This window comes from Silene latifolia, chromosome 9 (genome assembly GCF_048544455.1).
Source record: "Silene latifolia isolate original U9 population chromosome 9, ASM4854445v1, whole genome shotgun sequence".
NCBI classification, from domain to species: domain Eukaryota; kingdom Viridiplantae; phylum Streptophyta; class Magnoliopsida; order Caryophyllales; family Caryophyllaceae; genus Silene; species Silene latifolia.
The window spans coordinates 107,629,741-107,646,519 of record NC_133534.1 but is presented as its reverse complement, the minus strand read 5'-3'; the positions used below and the strand labels follow the sequence as shown (position 1 = coordinate 107,646,519).

The window sequence follows — 16,779 nt, the reverse complement described above, 5'->3', positions numbered from 1 at the left end:
TTTTCTACCCAAAAACAACATGCTTGATTAATTACAAAGATGGGGTATTTATAGTAGAAATTAGGTGGGATGCATTAGGTTAACTAAGGGCTAAACTAGTAATTACACTTTTTAAGTTGAGCAAGGAGAAGCCGGTATTTTTCGACGGAAGGGCTTCTTTCTTTGTAGCTTGGAGAAGACGAAATTGTGCTGAGAAGAATCCGTGCGTATTGGGGTCGGGACGGGCGGAATCTGGCAATGGAATCCGAGCGGATTCAAGAGAATCCAGGCAGATTCGGGTGGAGGAATCCGAGCGGATTCTGAGCAGGACGCTAGGATTGTCTGGTGGAGACGGGCGGATTTGAGACAATCCGCTCGGATTGTTCTTCAGCAGTGGTTTTTCTTCTTTTCTTCCCTTTTTGCTCATTTCCGTTTTATTCTTGCGGGATTGGTCTTTAGTCCTTGCTTCCTCTTCATACTAGTCCATCTATTATCGTCAAGTAGCTTCCAAATGTGCACGAAAGACGGGAATTTCCGCCTTATTATCTCCTTTTCTACAAAACATATGAAATGCGATAGAAAAGCAAATAGGAAGGTTTTGACAGATAAAATTGCCATAGAATGTTATAATAGTATGCAAAATAGGCTCAATTAGGGGACTAAATGTGCGCAAATAATGTTCACATCAAATATTCCCAAACCGAACCTTTACTCGTCCCGAGTAAAGAGGTGACTAAAACTAGACCTTTATTTAAACTATCCTACTAATATAACCGATATGAGACAATTAGCGGGTCTCACTCCGCCCCTTCAACTCACAACAAGACAACCATGAGGTAGGATGCCTTCTTGAAAGGCAAGGTGGGGCTTGCCAAAATGGCGACACATCCAAGCATTAAAGCACACAAAATCAAATAATGGATGCATCTACAAAAGAATAGCCACTTTCCTCATCTATGTGGCGGAATTTATCTACAAGGGAAGCAATTCAAGGGTACACACTCCTTCATAGATACAATTTCTTCAAACTACTAAGCTTAGAAGGATATCAATAAATCACCTCCAAGTTGTGTCAAGCTAGGGTACCTTTGTCCTCAATCGTTAAATGTTTTTGTCAAGAGTAGACTCCCTATGGCGTTAGAAACACTGGAGGATCGCGGAATTCCCCCTCTTGCCTAGACAAAAAGAAGGGTCGTCCCCTCTCTACCATGCACAAAAATGGATAAGATGGAAAAGGGATTGATAGTATTTGAGTTTCATTTTGGGAGTTTGCTTTTGTTTTTTTGTTTTTCCCCCCCAAATTTCTTGTGGCATTTGACATTTGAGAACACTTTCTTTGCCATTTCTTTTTGATTTTTGGCATTTCAATACTTGACAACTTTTTGCATTTCTTTTTGAATATTTTCAAAGTCACCCCAATTAGTAACGAGGGTGCCTTGTATTTGAAGCTTAGGAGTCTATTTTTGCTCCTCTTTTCTTTTGATGCATTTTTGCAAACTTTCTTTCACTTTTCATTTCATTGAACTCAAATTGATTTCTTTTTGTGCCCATTCCCTTTGATGACAAAATGTATGGTAGAACATGGATGATGGATAGATGGATGCATGGTTTCAAGGGTCACCTTGGAATAAACGGTAGCCAAGGAGTTATCACACCACAAGGTACTCTTGACTCGGCCTTAATCCATGGGTCAAAGGACACTAGCATGACACATCCTAGGGTGTTTTACAAGTATTCTAACAAGCAAAGTCTTAAGAATAAAAAGCATCTACTAGGGCCTATATACACTTGTCAAGCTTCCCAAGTAGACGGTTTCGCAAAATTTTTCTAACCATGCAAACTACATGCCATGATGCAACTAACATTTATACATCCTAATGCAAATGATTCTACCAACTAATATGCCATATAATCTAAATGCAAGTCCTAAGTTCACATTGTTATAACCGCATCAATCAAAATAAAGCCACATAGTCATTAACATAAAGAGGAAAAAGGAGATTGGAAAGATCATACCATGCGGTCTTCAATATCCTCATGTCTCGGATGTGGCGTAGTTAATCAATGTGAAAAAGGATGAACAAACACAATATATACAAGACTACACTACAAAGGAAATGAACATGTTTTTGGATTTTTCAATTTTTCAATTTTTTTATGGTTTTTGTTTTTATGAAATTAAAGAACATATTTTTGTGATTTTTCGAAATTTTTCAATTTTTATGCATTTTTGGAATATAAATTAGCATCCCCCACTTTATTTTGGACATTGTCCTCAATGTACATGTAGGAGTAGGAATAAAAAGGAAATACATTTTTTTTTTTTTTTTTTTTTTTGGATTTTTGGTTAAATGCAATGATATGATATGAATGAATGCATGCTTGAACTAAATGCAATTCTATATGACATATATGACAAATGAATTCAATCTAAATTATATTATATGATGCATGATTTAAACTATGGTCACTTATGATCAAACCTCCCCAAACCGATTTAAACACTATTTTTAGTGTAGAAAAGAATAGGATTGGTCATTAGTGACTATGCATGAATTCTAGTCTATATGCAACTATCTACATGAATCATGTGGGATAAATACAATGCAAACTAATCTAATCATGTGAGGTATAATACAATGCAAACTATACGATATGAACTTAACTAATGTAAATGCAATATGAAATATAATACAAATGCAAGCTAAATGCTACACTAGATGCAATAAAAGTATAAAAGAGAGGGGGAGAGATGGGTACCATACAAATGGAAGTGGTGAAGTAGGCCTCTTTCACTCGTCATCCTCATTTTGGTCATAGCCATAACCATGAGAGCTTCCGCTTGATCATGCCCGGTGTGCTGGCCCCAATATCCTCCTTGGTCAAAACTTCCTCCTTGACCCGAGTACCCTCCACCTTGGCTAGGATGCCCTCCATCGCCGTGATTCCAAGCTTGGTCCCCATAATTTGGGAACAAGAGCTCCGGTTGTGCCCAAGAGGGTTTAGGACCATCGGGGTCAATATACCCTTGTTGAGCCATGTTATATTTTTGGGGGTAGAGGGCTAAGTAGTTGTCTTCCCTCCCTCTATGCACCCTAAGGTCCACTCTATTCATGAGTGCCATCAAATCATTAATCCCCGGGGTATTGGGGATTTCCGGCTGAAATGGGGTATATGGAGTGGGGTAAGGTGGGATAGGGACGTAGGAAGGTGGGCGCATGGGTATACCCGGCCCCCCACGAGGTGGTTGACGGCGTGGCTCTTCCCTTTGAGGGGGATTTTCAAGAATTTGGATATCAAGGAGGTAGCTTGGTGGAGGAGAGTATGGACTCAATCTTGGGTCAATGCCCGGTATCTTCCATCCTTCAAGGATCATCGAAGTGCAACCCTTGGTGTACCATTCCACACTCCCATCTTGAGTGTAGTTGCACCATCGGTGACTATAGAAGATGGTGTGCTCATCAATCAAAGTCCTCCCTTCAAGAGGAATATAGGTTCCTCGGGCATTGAACCCGGGACAAAGGTGTTTAGCCAAAATTGTAATTAGACCTCCCATCACGAAGGTCTTAAGTTGAGATGTCCCTTGAGCAAAGTCATGGAACCTAGTGAGTATCTCAAGTGGCGTATTGAAGTTATAACGCCTCACCGCTCGAACATTCAAATAAGACTCAAGAAAAGTTAAGTCGATGAGAGTACACCGATCTTGCTCGTACCTCCCATTGATGCATCCGGCTACAAAGCGTTCGGTGAATCGAATCACCGGATGTTGGATAGCAAATGTATAGCAACGCTTTATATGGGTAAAGTCCCTCCCGGAGATAGCTTTCCAAAGAAAATCCACATTAAAATTATCGGGCTTTTCGGTATAGTCGGTGGGTACTTCAAGACCGAAAACATAGGCAAATTCCTCAAGAGAAAGAACATGGTCTCGGTTGCATAACCTAAACTCCATGCCTATATTGTTGCGGGCATCCGCCATAATGTGAAGACTACTCAAGAATTCAAGGGTGAGACTAAGGTAAGTCTCTTCATGAGCATGGAAAAAGTTCCCAATGCCAAGGCCATTAAAGAACATCTCGGTAGGGTACCTTATCTTAAGGATTTTCAACACCCTAGTGTCAACAAATTGAGTAGGCTTGTATTTCTTACCTAGAAGCTCGACGAATTTTTCGCGGTGGTCGTCGGAGAGAAAAATCACTTCTTGGAAGTTGTTGAGTTGTTCAATACCTCCCCTCATTATCACATCTCGTGGTGTTGAAGAGGTTGATCCCTTGCGCTTCTTCCCGATCGATTCAATCAATTTCTTGGCCTTTCCCTTGGTGCTCATGTTGGTGATGGGGGTGTTTTTGAGGATGTGAAGGTGATTTTGAGGATTGAAGAGAGTGTTTAGGGTTTGGTAGGATGAGGAAATGAGGGAGAAGGGGGGTGATTATATAGAAGAAGAAGGGAATCCGACCGGACAAGGATAGACCAAACCCGTTTTATCCGCATGAACAATACAATCCGAGCGGATTGCAATCGGGACGGGCGGATTCTCGATGGGGAAGACGGGCGTATTTTGTAGAAGCCGCTCGGATTCTAGAACAGAGAAATCCTATGGTTGAGAAGCAAGGAAAAGACGGGCGGATTTTGTACGGGACGCACGGCTTGATCAGGACGGGCGGATTCTTGATAATCCGCACGGATTTTGACACAGTTTAAAATCTTGCTTCTGGACGACATACGGGACGGGCGTCCCGTGGAGAAGACGGACGGATTGTCTGGGACGGGCGGATTTCATTGAATCCGCTCGGATTCTTCCTTAGTTTCAAGTTTTCTTTTCCGTTGGCCGTGGACGGGCGGATTTTCCAGAATCCGGGCGTCTTTGCTTCTTTCTTCTTCTTCTTTCTTCTTTCGTGAAATGATAAACCCCTTTTCACCGATTTTCTCTTTTTCCTTATCTTGTTCTGAAATTTGCTCATAAATCAAGTAAGATGACTCTCTCTCTCTCTTCTCTCTCATGCAAGAAATTAAATGCAAATGTAAAAGTGCAATATCATACAAGATAAAAGGGTTCAAGAAATATCTTACAAATGGTGGTTTGAGGTAGGACTCCACCAAACTAGTTCAATTTGTAGCAATTCTTATCCATAGAGCTCAAGGCTCTCAACAAAAGGTCAAAAGCTTGTGAACAAGCTCCAAACAAGCATAAGTATGGGTTGCTCCATTTGAAAATGAAATTTGGCCAAGGAGGCTTGTAGAATGTTCTTTTTCTTGCCTCCTCCTTAGTGTTAGGGCTTTCCCAATGCTTTAAGTAGATACATCCGTGATTCTTGTTAAGATTAAGCATGAAGTGTGGTTCATTTCCATCCGGGGACTTCCACTTACCAACTTCTTCTTCAATTTTGGTGATGACGATAGCATTTTGATTTTTCAATCCTTCCAAGGTGGAAGGAGAATTTTCATGACTTTGATGATTGGATACCATAGGAGTCGAGATTATGGGTGCCAAATCTTCACAAGTAGCCTCACGAGCAATTTTCTCTTTGAGCTTTTTCACCAAATAACTCTTGTAAGACACTTTGGCTTTTTGAAGAAGATCTAACATATCCTCTTCAATGATCATTGGCTCCATGATAGGTGCCAAGTGGTCTTCATGAAGGGTAAAGGAAGGACGTTATTCTTCGTGATAGGGTATCTCAAATGTCTCAAGGATAGGCTCCTCAAGCAAGGTGATATTGTGAATCCCTCCTCTAGGTTCATCATCATTGTTGCTATCTTCACATAAATCATGAATGGGGGCTTCATCTAGCTCTTTTTCCATCACCTCAACGTTCACATCAAAGGACACACCTTCATACTCACAAAGGTTAAGAGTATTTGGTTTGCTCAACCTCATGTCTTCCTCTTATCAAACACAACACTTTCATGGTCACAAGAGCTCAAGGAACTTGGCTCCTCCCACTTCTCATCTTTCATGTCAAAGGTCACTACTTCAAACTCGCATTTATGCTCAATATCCAAAGAACGGTGGTGAGTGATTGCTTGGAATTCTTTTAATTGGGCAATTTGAATCCCCAATTCCTCTCTTTGGATGGCGATGTTGTTAAGAACATCTTCCTCTTTTCGGCTCTCTTCTAGCATTTTCTTGAAGAAGTTTTGTTGGTCTCCCATCATTTGGAGGATCATGTTTTGAATGGGTTCATTTCTTTGTTGTAGGTGGGTGTGAAAATGGTTATATTGTGGCATTTGAAGTTCATTGTTAAATGGGTATTGGGTGGGTGGTTGTTGTTGATATTGGGTGTGGTAATTTTGGTGGGAAAAATTGGGGTAGTGGTTAGGATTTTCGTTGTACAAATAATAAGGTAGGTTTGTGTTGACTTGCTCCTCAAACTCCCCATACCCATAGTCATACTCAAAAGATCCACCACATACTCCATAACACATGTCTTGAGTCATCATAACTAAGACAAGGAGATAACTACAAACAATGGAAACTACACAAAAACGGTAAGAACAATCCTTGAGGAACAAGTTCCTCAAGGTGAAAGCAAAATCAAAATAGACAAACAAGTAAGAACTTAATCACATAGCACCATCCCCGGCAACGGCGCCATTTTGATGTGAGTGTCGTTGGGGCTCTCAATCAAACACATTTATAATACTCAACAAACAACTAGTTAGCGGTAAGTCGAGGTCGATCCATGGGACGGTGTGCTTTGGGTTCTAAGTCTATCTATCTCGATTTATGCTAGTGTCACAATTTGGTTGGGTTTGTAGTTGTGTTTAGACTAATGTAAACAATAAAGTAAAGCAAACAATAAAAGGAAAGATGTAAACAAATGGTTAAAAGTGCTAGGATATCATGGGGTCATAGGGGATTCATGGTGTTGATCATACAAACATGTTTACAAAGTTGCAAGCAATTAATGTTGTGGAGGAACCGAGTTGGGTTATATCTTACGGTTCTTAGGAAGAGTTGGGTCCCGGAGCCGAATCGATTAGATTGTACAACACCTACAAGTCGACTTACTTTCCTCCTATTCAACTTCTATGCATGGTCTAACAAGACTCGAGTTGGTTTATATCTTACAAGTCAAGTTGAGTAGATAAGAGATGGTAAAAATGCAAGGATTCATAGGCTTGGCATTTCATCAAACATAACATGTGCATAAAGTTGACACCACAACAAGAAAGCAATTTAATCATGTGAACATATTAGATTAAGCATGAATCAATCCCATGTTGGTTTCCCCTAATTACCCACTAATCCTAGCAAGAGACTACTCACTCATTATCATGGGAAACATGTCATTAATGGTGTCAATCATCACAACAAGTATAAACATGATAATAGAATGAAGAAATGAACAATAAAGATTAAAGAGTAAAGGAATTATACCAACTTAAGATGATCCAAATAATAAAGCAAGAATAATAGAAGAAACTTGATTGATTGATGGAAGGTTGTCAATCTCCCAATAATAACCCAATAATCTTCGATTACCCAATAATAAACTTGAATAATAAACTTGAACAATAATTAAAGAGAGATTAATGTGTAATTTGTGGAAAGATTAAAGAGTAATCTATTCTAATCTACTCCTAATCTAATCTAAAGAAGGATTTTCTACCCAAAAACAACATGCTTGATTAATTACAAAGATGGGGTATTTATAGTGGAAATTAGTTGGATGCATTAGGTTAACTAAGGGCTAAACTAGTAATTACACTTTTTAAGTTGAGCAAGGAGAAGCCGGTATTTTTCGAAGGAAGGGCTTCTTTCTTTATAGCTTGGAGAAGACGAAATTGTGCTGAGAAGAATCCGTGCGTATTGGGGTCGGGACGGGCGGAATCTGGCAATGGAATCCGAGCGGATTCAAGAGAATCCGGGCGGATTCGGGTGGAGGAATCCGAGCGGATTCTGAGCAGGACGCTAGGATTGTATGGTGGAGACGGGCGGATTTGAGACAATCCGCTCGGATTGTTCTTCAGCAGTGGTTTTTCTTCTTTTCTTCCCTTTTTGCTCATTTCCATTTTATTCTTGCGGGATTGGTCTTTAGTCCTTGCTTCCTCTTCATACTAGTCCATCTATTATCGTCAAGTAGCTTCCAAATGTGCACGAAAGACGGGAATTTCCGCCTTATTATCTCCTTTTCTACAAAACATATGAAATGCGATAGAAAAGCAAATAGGAAGGTTTTGACAGATAAAATGGCCATAGAATGTTATAATAGTATGCAAAATAGGCTCAATTAGGGGACTAAATGTGCGCAAATAATGTTCACATCAAATATTCCCAAACCGAACCTTTACTCGTCCCGAGTAAAGAGGTGACTAAAACTAGACCTTTATTTAAACTATCCTACTAATATAACCGATATGAGACAATTAGCGGGTCTCACTCCGCCCCTTCAACTCACAACAAGACAACCATGAGGTAGGATGCCTTCTTGAAAGGCAAGGTGGGGCTTGCCAAAATGGCGACACATCCAAGCATTAAAGCACACAAAATCAAATAATGGATGCATCTACAAAAGAATAGCCACTTTCCTCATCTAAGTGGCGGAATTTATCTACAAGGGAAGCAATTCAAGGGTACACACTCCTTCATAGATACAATTTCTTGAAACTACTAAGCCTAGAAGGATACCAATAAATCACCTCCAAGTTGTGTCAAGCTAGGGTACCTTTGTCCTCAATCGTTAAATGCTTTTGTCAAGAGTAGACTCCCTATGGCGTTAGAAACACTGGAGGATCGCGGAATTCCCCCTCTTGCCTAGACAAAAAGAAGGGTCGTCCCCTCTCTACCATGCACAAAAATGGATAAGATGGAAAAGGGATTGATAGTATTTGAGTTTCATTTTGGGAGTTTGCTTTTGTTTTTTTGTTTTTCCCCCCCAAATTTCTTGTGGCATTTGACATTTGAGAACACTTTCTTTGCCATTTCTTTTTGATTTTTGGCATTTCAATACTTGACAACTTTTTGCATTTCTTTTTGAATATTTTCAAAGTCACCCCAATTAGTAACGAGGGTGCCTTGTATTTGAAGCTTAGGAGTCTATTTTTGCTCCTCTTTTCTTTTGATGCATTTTTGCAAACTTTCTTTCACTTTTCATTTCATTGAACTCAAATTGATTTCTTTTTGTGCCCATTCCCTTTGATGACAAAATGTATGGTAGAACATGGATGATGGATAGATGGATGCATGGTTTCAAGGGTCACCTTGGAATAAACGGTAGCCAAGGAGTTATCACACCACAAGGTACTCTTGACTCGGCCTTAATCCATGGGTCAAAGGACACTAGCATGACACATCCTAGGGTGTTTTACAAGTATTCTAACAAGCAAAGTCTTAAGAATAAAAAGCATCTACTAGGGCCTATATACACTTGTCAAGCTTCCCAAGTAGACGGTTTCGCAAAATTTTTCTAACCATGCAAACTACATGCCATGATGCAACTAACATTTATACATCCTAATGCAAATGTTTCTACCAACTAATATGCCATATAATCTAAATGCAAGTCCTAAGTTCACATTGTTATAACCGCATCAATCAAAATAAAGCCACATAGTCATTAACATAAAGAGGAAAAAGGAGATTGGAAAGATCATACCATGCGGTCTTCAATATCCTCATGTCTCGGATGTGGCATAGTTAATCAATGTGAAAAAGGATGAACAAACACAATATATACAAGACTACACTACAAAGGAAATGAACATGTTTTTGGATTTTTCAATTTTTCAATTTTTTTATGGTTTTTGTTTTTATGAAATTAAAGAACATATTTTTGTGATTTTTCGAAATTTTTTAATTTTTATGCATTTTTGGAATATAAATTCCCATCCCCCACTTTATTTTGGACATTGTCCTCAATGTACATGTAGGAGTAGGAATAAAAAGGAAATACATTTTTTTTTTTTTTTTTTTTTTTGGATTTTTGGTTAAATGCAATGATATGATATGAATGAATGCATGCTTGAACTAAATGCAATTCTATATGACATATATGACAAATGAATTCAATCTAAATTATATTATATGATGCATGATTTAAACTATGGTCACTTATGATCAAACCTCCCCAAACCGATTTAAACACTATTTCTAGTGTAGAAAAGAATAGGATTGGTCATTAGTGACTATGCATGAATTCTAGTCTATATGCAACTATCTACATGAATCATGTGGGATAAATACAATGCAAACTAATCTAATCATGTGAGGTATAATACAATGCAAACTATACGATATGAACTTAACTAATGTAAATGCAATATGAAATATAATACAAATGCAAGCTAAATGCTACACTAGATGCAATAAAAGTATAAAAGAGAGGGGGAGAGATGGGTACCATACAAATGGAAGTGGTGAAGTAGGCCTCTTTCACTCGTCATCCTCATTTTGGTCATAGCCATAACCATGAGAGCTTCCGGCTTGATCATGCCCGGGTGCTTGGCCCCAATATCCTCCTTGGTCAAAACTTCCTCCTTGACCCGAGTACCCTCCACCTTGGCTAGGATGCCCTCCATCGCCGTGATTCCAAGCTTGGTCCCCATAATTTGGGAACAAGAGCTCCGGTTGTGCCCAAGAGGGTTTAGGACCATCGGGGTCAATATACCCTTGTTGAGCCATGTTATATTTTTGGGGGTAGAGGGCTAAGTAGTTGTCTTCCCTCCCTCTATGCACCCTAAGGTCCACTCTATTCATGAGTGCCATCAAATCATTAATCCCCGGGGTATTGGGGATTTCCGGCTGAAATGGGGTATATGGAGTGGGGTAAGGTGGGATAGGGACGTAGGAAGGTGGGCGCATGGGTATACCCGGCCCCCCACGAGGTGGTTGACGGCGTGGCTCTTCCCTTTGAGGGGGATTTTCAAGAATTTGGATATCAAGGAGGTAGCTTGGTGGAGGAGAGTATGGACTCAATCTTGGGTCAATGCCCGGTATCTTCCATCCTTCAAGGATCATCGAAGTGCAACCCTTGGTGTACCATTCCACACTCCCATCTTGAGTGTAGTTGCACCATCGGTGACTATAGAAGATGGTGTGCTCATCAATCAAAGTCCTCCCTTCAAGAGGAATATAGGTTCCTCGGGCATTGAACCCGGGACAAAGGTGTTTAGCCAAAATTGTAATTAGACCTCCCATCACGAAGGTCTTAAGTTGAGATGTCCCTTGAGCAAAGTCATGGAACCTAGTGAGTATCTCAAGTGGCGTATTGAAGTTATAACGCCTCACCGCTCGAACATTCAAATAAGACTCAAGAAAAGTTAAGTCGATGAGAGTACACCGATCTTGCTCGTACCTCCCATTGATGCATCCGGCTACAAAGCGTTCGGTGAATCGAATCACCGGATGTTGGATAGCAAATGTATAGCAACGCTTTATATGGGTAAAGTCCCTCCCGGAGATAGCTTTCCAAAGAAAATCCACATTAAAATTATCGGGCTTTTCGGTATAGTCGGTGGGTACTTCAAGACCGAAAACATAGGCAAATTCCTCAAGAGAAAGAACATGGTCTCGGTTGCATAACCTAAACTCCATGCCTATATTGTTGCGGGCATCCGCCATAATGTGAAGACTACTCAAGAATTCAAGGGTGAGACTAAGGTAAGTCTCTTCATGAGCATGGAAAAAGTTCCCAATGCCAAGGCCATTAAAGAACATCTCGGTAGGGTACCTTATCTTAAGGATTTTCAACACCCTAGTGTCAACAAATTGAGTAGGCTTGTATTTCTTACCTAGAAGCTCGACGAATTTTTCGCGGTGGTCGTCGGAGAGAAAAATCACTTCTTGGAAGTTGTTGAGTTGTTCAATACCTCCCCTCATTATCACATCTCGTGGTGTTGAAGAGGTTGATCCCTTGCGCTTCTTCCCGATCGATTCAATCAATTTCTTGGCCTTTCCCTTGGTGCTCATGTTAGGGGACTAAATGTGCGCAAATAATGTTCACATCAACAACCCAGCCAATGAGGCAGCTGAAGAAGGATCTCCCGAAGGTAATAGAGAAATCTATTTGCACTCGTTGTATTAGCAGATGTAACACTGCTAGCACTGTTACTGTAACATTGTTATAGTAATGCTGATACTGTATCGTAGTTTTATCAGAAGTTTACATTGATATATATATATATTCAATTATCTGCTACACAGATGACAAGGAAGAGGCCGAAGATGATGCATCGGGCCAAGCTGAAGAGAACCCAACGACTGAGGCAGCTGAAGAAGGATCTTCCGAAGGTAATTGAAGTAGCAAATTTACTGATAACACTTTTTGTTAGTATAACTATGAGGCATTGTTGGTCCGAAAAACATTAGTAATTTATATTCAATTCAATTACTTGTGCCACAGATAACAAGGAAGAGGCCGATGATGATGCATCAGGCCAGGTTGATGACCAACCAACCAGTGAGGGAAATGAAAAGGAAGATGACGATAAAGATGAAGAAGAGGATGATGGGAATGAAAAACCAGATGAAGAGAGCGATGATGATAAAGATGAAGACAGTGTTGGCGATATAAACGAAGATAACAGTAAGGAGGATGAAGCAACTGGTAATGAAGACGCCGATGGGAATGATGAAAAAGGCGAGGAAGGAGAAAAACCCAGTGAGGCTGATGATGAGACAGTTGGCGACGAAGAATCAATAACTACTCAGTGCAGTCAGGTAGCAGAAGATGACGACGATGATGAAGTTGATATTGTCGATGATTGCAGTGATGAGATCCTGTATGACAATTACGACGAAGATACTGGCGACCACTATTTGTTGCATGTCGAAACAACTGAAGACTGGATGCGCGTGATGGATCCTCGCTACGGCTGCACAATCGAATGTGGCCTACCAACTCCGGATCTAACACTTGTGTCCAAGACTATGATAAAACACAAGGAGATAATGGCGCATATTCTTGAAGTTAGGAAAGAAACAATTGACTATTGTTTATCGACGATGACGAGAACCTCTCAGATACGTGAGTACTTTATTTACTCTTGCACTGTGATAAACAAAACGTTTTACTTTGCAAGTGAATACTGTTTCAACTGAATAGTTGTTACTGTTAAACTGTTACTCTATTAAAAGGTGTTCTGACTATTACATATCATTTTCCAACAGGGAAAGGCTTGTCTCGTATGGGAAGTATCACTTCATTCCAAGGGAAGATTTAATTTCGTTGGCTCCTGGTGAGCTTATTTATATAATGGTGACTGAATGTTGGTCAATGTTGCTCAATGACCTCATCTCCAGAAAGGTAGCAAGTGATACACCATTGAGGATCTTCATGGGCTTGGGTCAATCTGTATGTTACTGTAATAAATAAATTTTTATTCTTATTTATTTTGTGTTTCTATAATGTTTATTGACTTTGTATTTATATTTATTTTTGTAGGACGCATTAGCAACTATGTCTGTTGGAAAACCCGTTCAAAACAGACATTTAGAAAGTGAAGTTTTGCTGTCCTTCACACAGTGGATCAAATACAACCCGAGTCCACTGAATTTCGACTGTGATATGGTAAACCACATTACTGTTAATATTTTTTTTTTATTCTTATATAAGTAGAGTGTATAGAAGTTCTGTTTAGCAATGATATATATCTGCTTAATTGCAGATATTCATTCCACTCATTCTGGAGGACCACTTTTTCTGTGCTTGCATAAATTTCATGTCGAAAACCGTTGACTACCTAGACAACAAACCCTTATATGCCAGATCCCGAAAAGCAAAAATGGCAAGATATGCGGTAAGTTTCTCTACTTACAGTAACAATGTTATACCTTTAAATTTCCATTAAAAATTTTGGAAATCATTGTTACAGTAACATAGATACAGTAACAATATTACTTTTTGTGCAGGCAAATATCATGGGGAAAATGTTGTCAGAAATGCAAATTGCAAAAGGCTCAAAAGTGGAAAATTTCCCACTGCAGAATGTGAAATTTAAATGGCAGAGCATTGCAAAAAATGTGGATTGTGGGGTTTTCATGATGATGCACATGGCTTTCTACACGGGGAAGGTTTTTGACTCTGAGCTGGGGGATGAACGGAAAAGAATGTTGTACCGTGCTAAAATATGTGCAATACTTGTTCTTAGCGACTTGAATCAAGTACGAAAAGAGGTTCAAGGGAGGATATCAAAATTTAGGAATGAAAGGGAATAGCTGAAGGAAAGGCTGCTGCAAAAAAGAAGGCTGGAAGAGAAGAAGGAAAAAAAGGAAGAGGAAAAAAAGGAAGAGCAAAAAACAAAGAAGCCATAAGAGAAACAAAAGGAGGAAGAGCCCAAATAGCCGAGGGTGAAGTCGGTTGCTTACAAGCGTTCTCCTAGAGCAATTGGTGAAGATAAGGAGATAATATTTAAATTTCATAAAGATGATGCTATGGGATGTTCTCTAGGTCACGGTGAAATTGACGGTGATATATTCCTAGTCTCTGAATTTATGAGAGCAAATCGAAATCGCTGTCCAAAGACAACTAATCGAGAAGGCACGTTCTTGATTATGCGTTTATGGATGATATCGACTTCCACAAAAGGTAAAATACTTGTTGTTACTTGTGAAAGTGTTCTTGTTACACATTTTTGTAAAAGTGTTTTTAAACACTGTTTATGTTACACTTGTTTTCTGCGAAAACTCTTGAGTAATCGACTCTTATGGTTACTCAACGGTGAGATCCTGGCTGCGTTTGGAGACAACAGGAGGTTGACAAGAGCTGATATACTCTCACTACGTCCTAGGAGTCACACAAATTGGATGGTGTTTGAATGCTGGTCTCTACTCTTGAATTATGTCGAGAACAGCAAAAGAGGCACAAGGGCAGCAGGGCCAACCATACTTTACTTAGGACTAGGTCACATGGTAAGTTGCATCGGTGTTAAATGTCTGCTTCTGTTCAATAACATATGATTCTTTTACAAGGGAAATCTAACACTTACATTTTTTTTTTTTTTTTTTTTTAAAACTACAAAGCATGCTCTCTTGGGTGATGCGGGAGGATAGTGAACGATCGATATAAAGAACGAGTTGTTTGAAATTTGGGATAATTTCATCAACGCGAGCAAGGCAAATTACAGACTTGATGCCGAACTTATTTTTATACCTTGTTTGGCTGGCTATCACTACTCCTGTGTGTGTATTAATTTCCTCAACAAAGAGATTAGTGTGATCGCCAGTCAATCGTATGCTAAATGGGAGTCTTCATTCACTTACGACATCGCAATGGCGTGATAAGTCCCCCGAGTTGTCAAATTGTATGTTTACGATTTCATTTCAGATTTCAGTGTTACAATATATGTATCTTTGTAACATTTTTATGTTGTTTCGAGTGTTCTTTATTACACCTATCTTTGTAACATTGTTGATTACTCGAGATTTCTTAATTGATAGTAAAAGGAAATTAATGTTCTGTTTCTGACAGGCCGGTTGCATGAGTGACTACTTGGACACAAAGGGCGACGTGAGGGTAACTGAAATGCTCCGCTATCCTGTGGTAAATGTGAAGTTTAAATGACAGAAACGGGCTTCCGTATTTGAAGAGTCAGCCTGTATCACTATGACAGCCGTCTCCAATTTTTTGGGATATGCAAACAAGTCTTCTTTGCTCAACAACACATTTTATCGGCGGGCATGTGCTTCCCAAATTGCTGCATGTTTGCTCATGGCTGACATCAACAAAATACGGGCTGAATTGTTGGACGCTGTTGAAATCTTCAAAAAATCAAAGAAAACAATCTGGCCTGATATAGCTGCAAGGAGGGAAGCCGCTAGAATGCTCAAAGGGAAGGCAACGAAAGATGAATTGTCAGACAAAGAACCACCGATTGAGAATGAACCGAAGCCACTCAACACCGAAATGCCTGTACTTCGTTTTAAAGTGAAAATCAAGTGATGTACTCTAAAACAATGTTACTTTAACAACGTAATAGTGGCTGTCATAGACAGTGGAACATATTTTCGAATATTTTGAAATATATTACAAATAAGTTTGTTACTGTAACAGTAACGTATTATATGCAGAATTCATTAACTATGTTATCAGAATAAATGTGACAGTTTCAAGAGTGAAAAGAGAAAACATAATTTGACGTTTTGAATTCTTCACTCTTGCAGCTGTTATAACTGCACTTCATAGGGAATACGAAACATGGGTTGGATAAATTTCATGTCTTATTTTGTCTTTTGGAATTCAAAAATTAACTGTTTTTTTAAAGCATTTAATTTTGAAAACAGTTTTTAAAATGTTAGTGTTTTTTTTTAAACAAAAAAAGTCGAGACAAAATGAAAATAATGTTACTGTAACACTGTGATAGTAATAAATGAAAATTATAATAAAAGATTTTGACGCTTTGAATTCTCCACTCTGTGCAAAGCATTTATAATCGAACTTAATTAAGGGAACATGCACGTGGTTAACATCAATCATCATTTAAAAACAGTTTTCAAAGCGATTAATAAAAGTGGTTTTTAAAGCGATTAATTTTTTTAAAAAAAAATAACTGTTTTGTTTTTCACAATTATCTATAAATAATCTCATTTTCAAAAAACACAATTATGTTACTGTAACAGACGGTTTTGACGCTTTGAATTCTACAATCTGCAGCAGTTATCTTTCTAAAACAGTTTTTCACTTTGTTCAAAGTGACATTTTTTAAGGCAGTTATTTTTTTTTATTTTTTTTTTAAAACTGTTTTGTTTTTTTCAATTATCTATAAATAATCTCATTTTCATCCAACATTTACACTTCATTTTCTAAACAAAAAAATAAGCCAAGACAAATTCAAAGGTTTTTCATGTCTAATTTTTTTTAA

The 16,779-nt window shown here is 38.9% G+C and overlaps 1 long non-coding RNA gene across 1 annotated transcript; it reads left to right on the top strand.

The window, feature by feature from the left end:
- The first annotated feature begins 13,161 nt into the window (after positions 1–13,161).
- On the top strand, positions 13,162–13,706 carry LOC141598237 (uncharacterized). Its single transcript, XR_012523358.1, has 3 exons — positions 13,162–13,274; positions 13,365–13,490; positions 13,588–13,706. It is a non-coding gene; the product is annotated as an uncharacterized LOC141598237 (long non-coding RNA).
- Positions 13,707–16,779: the final 3,073 nt, after the last annotated feature.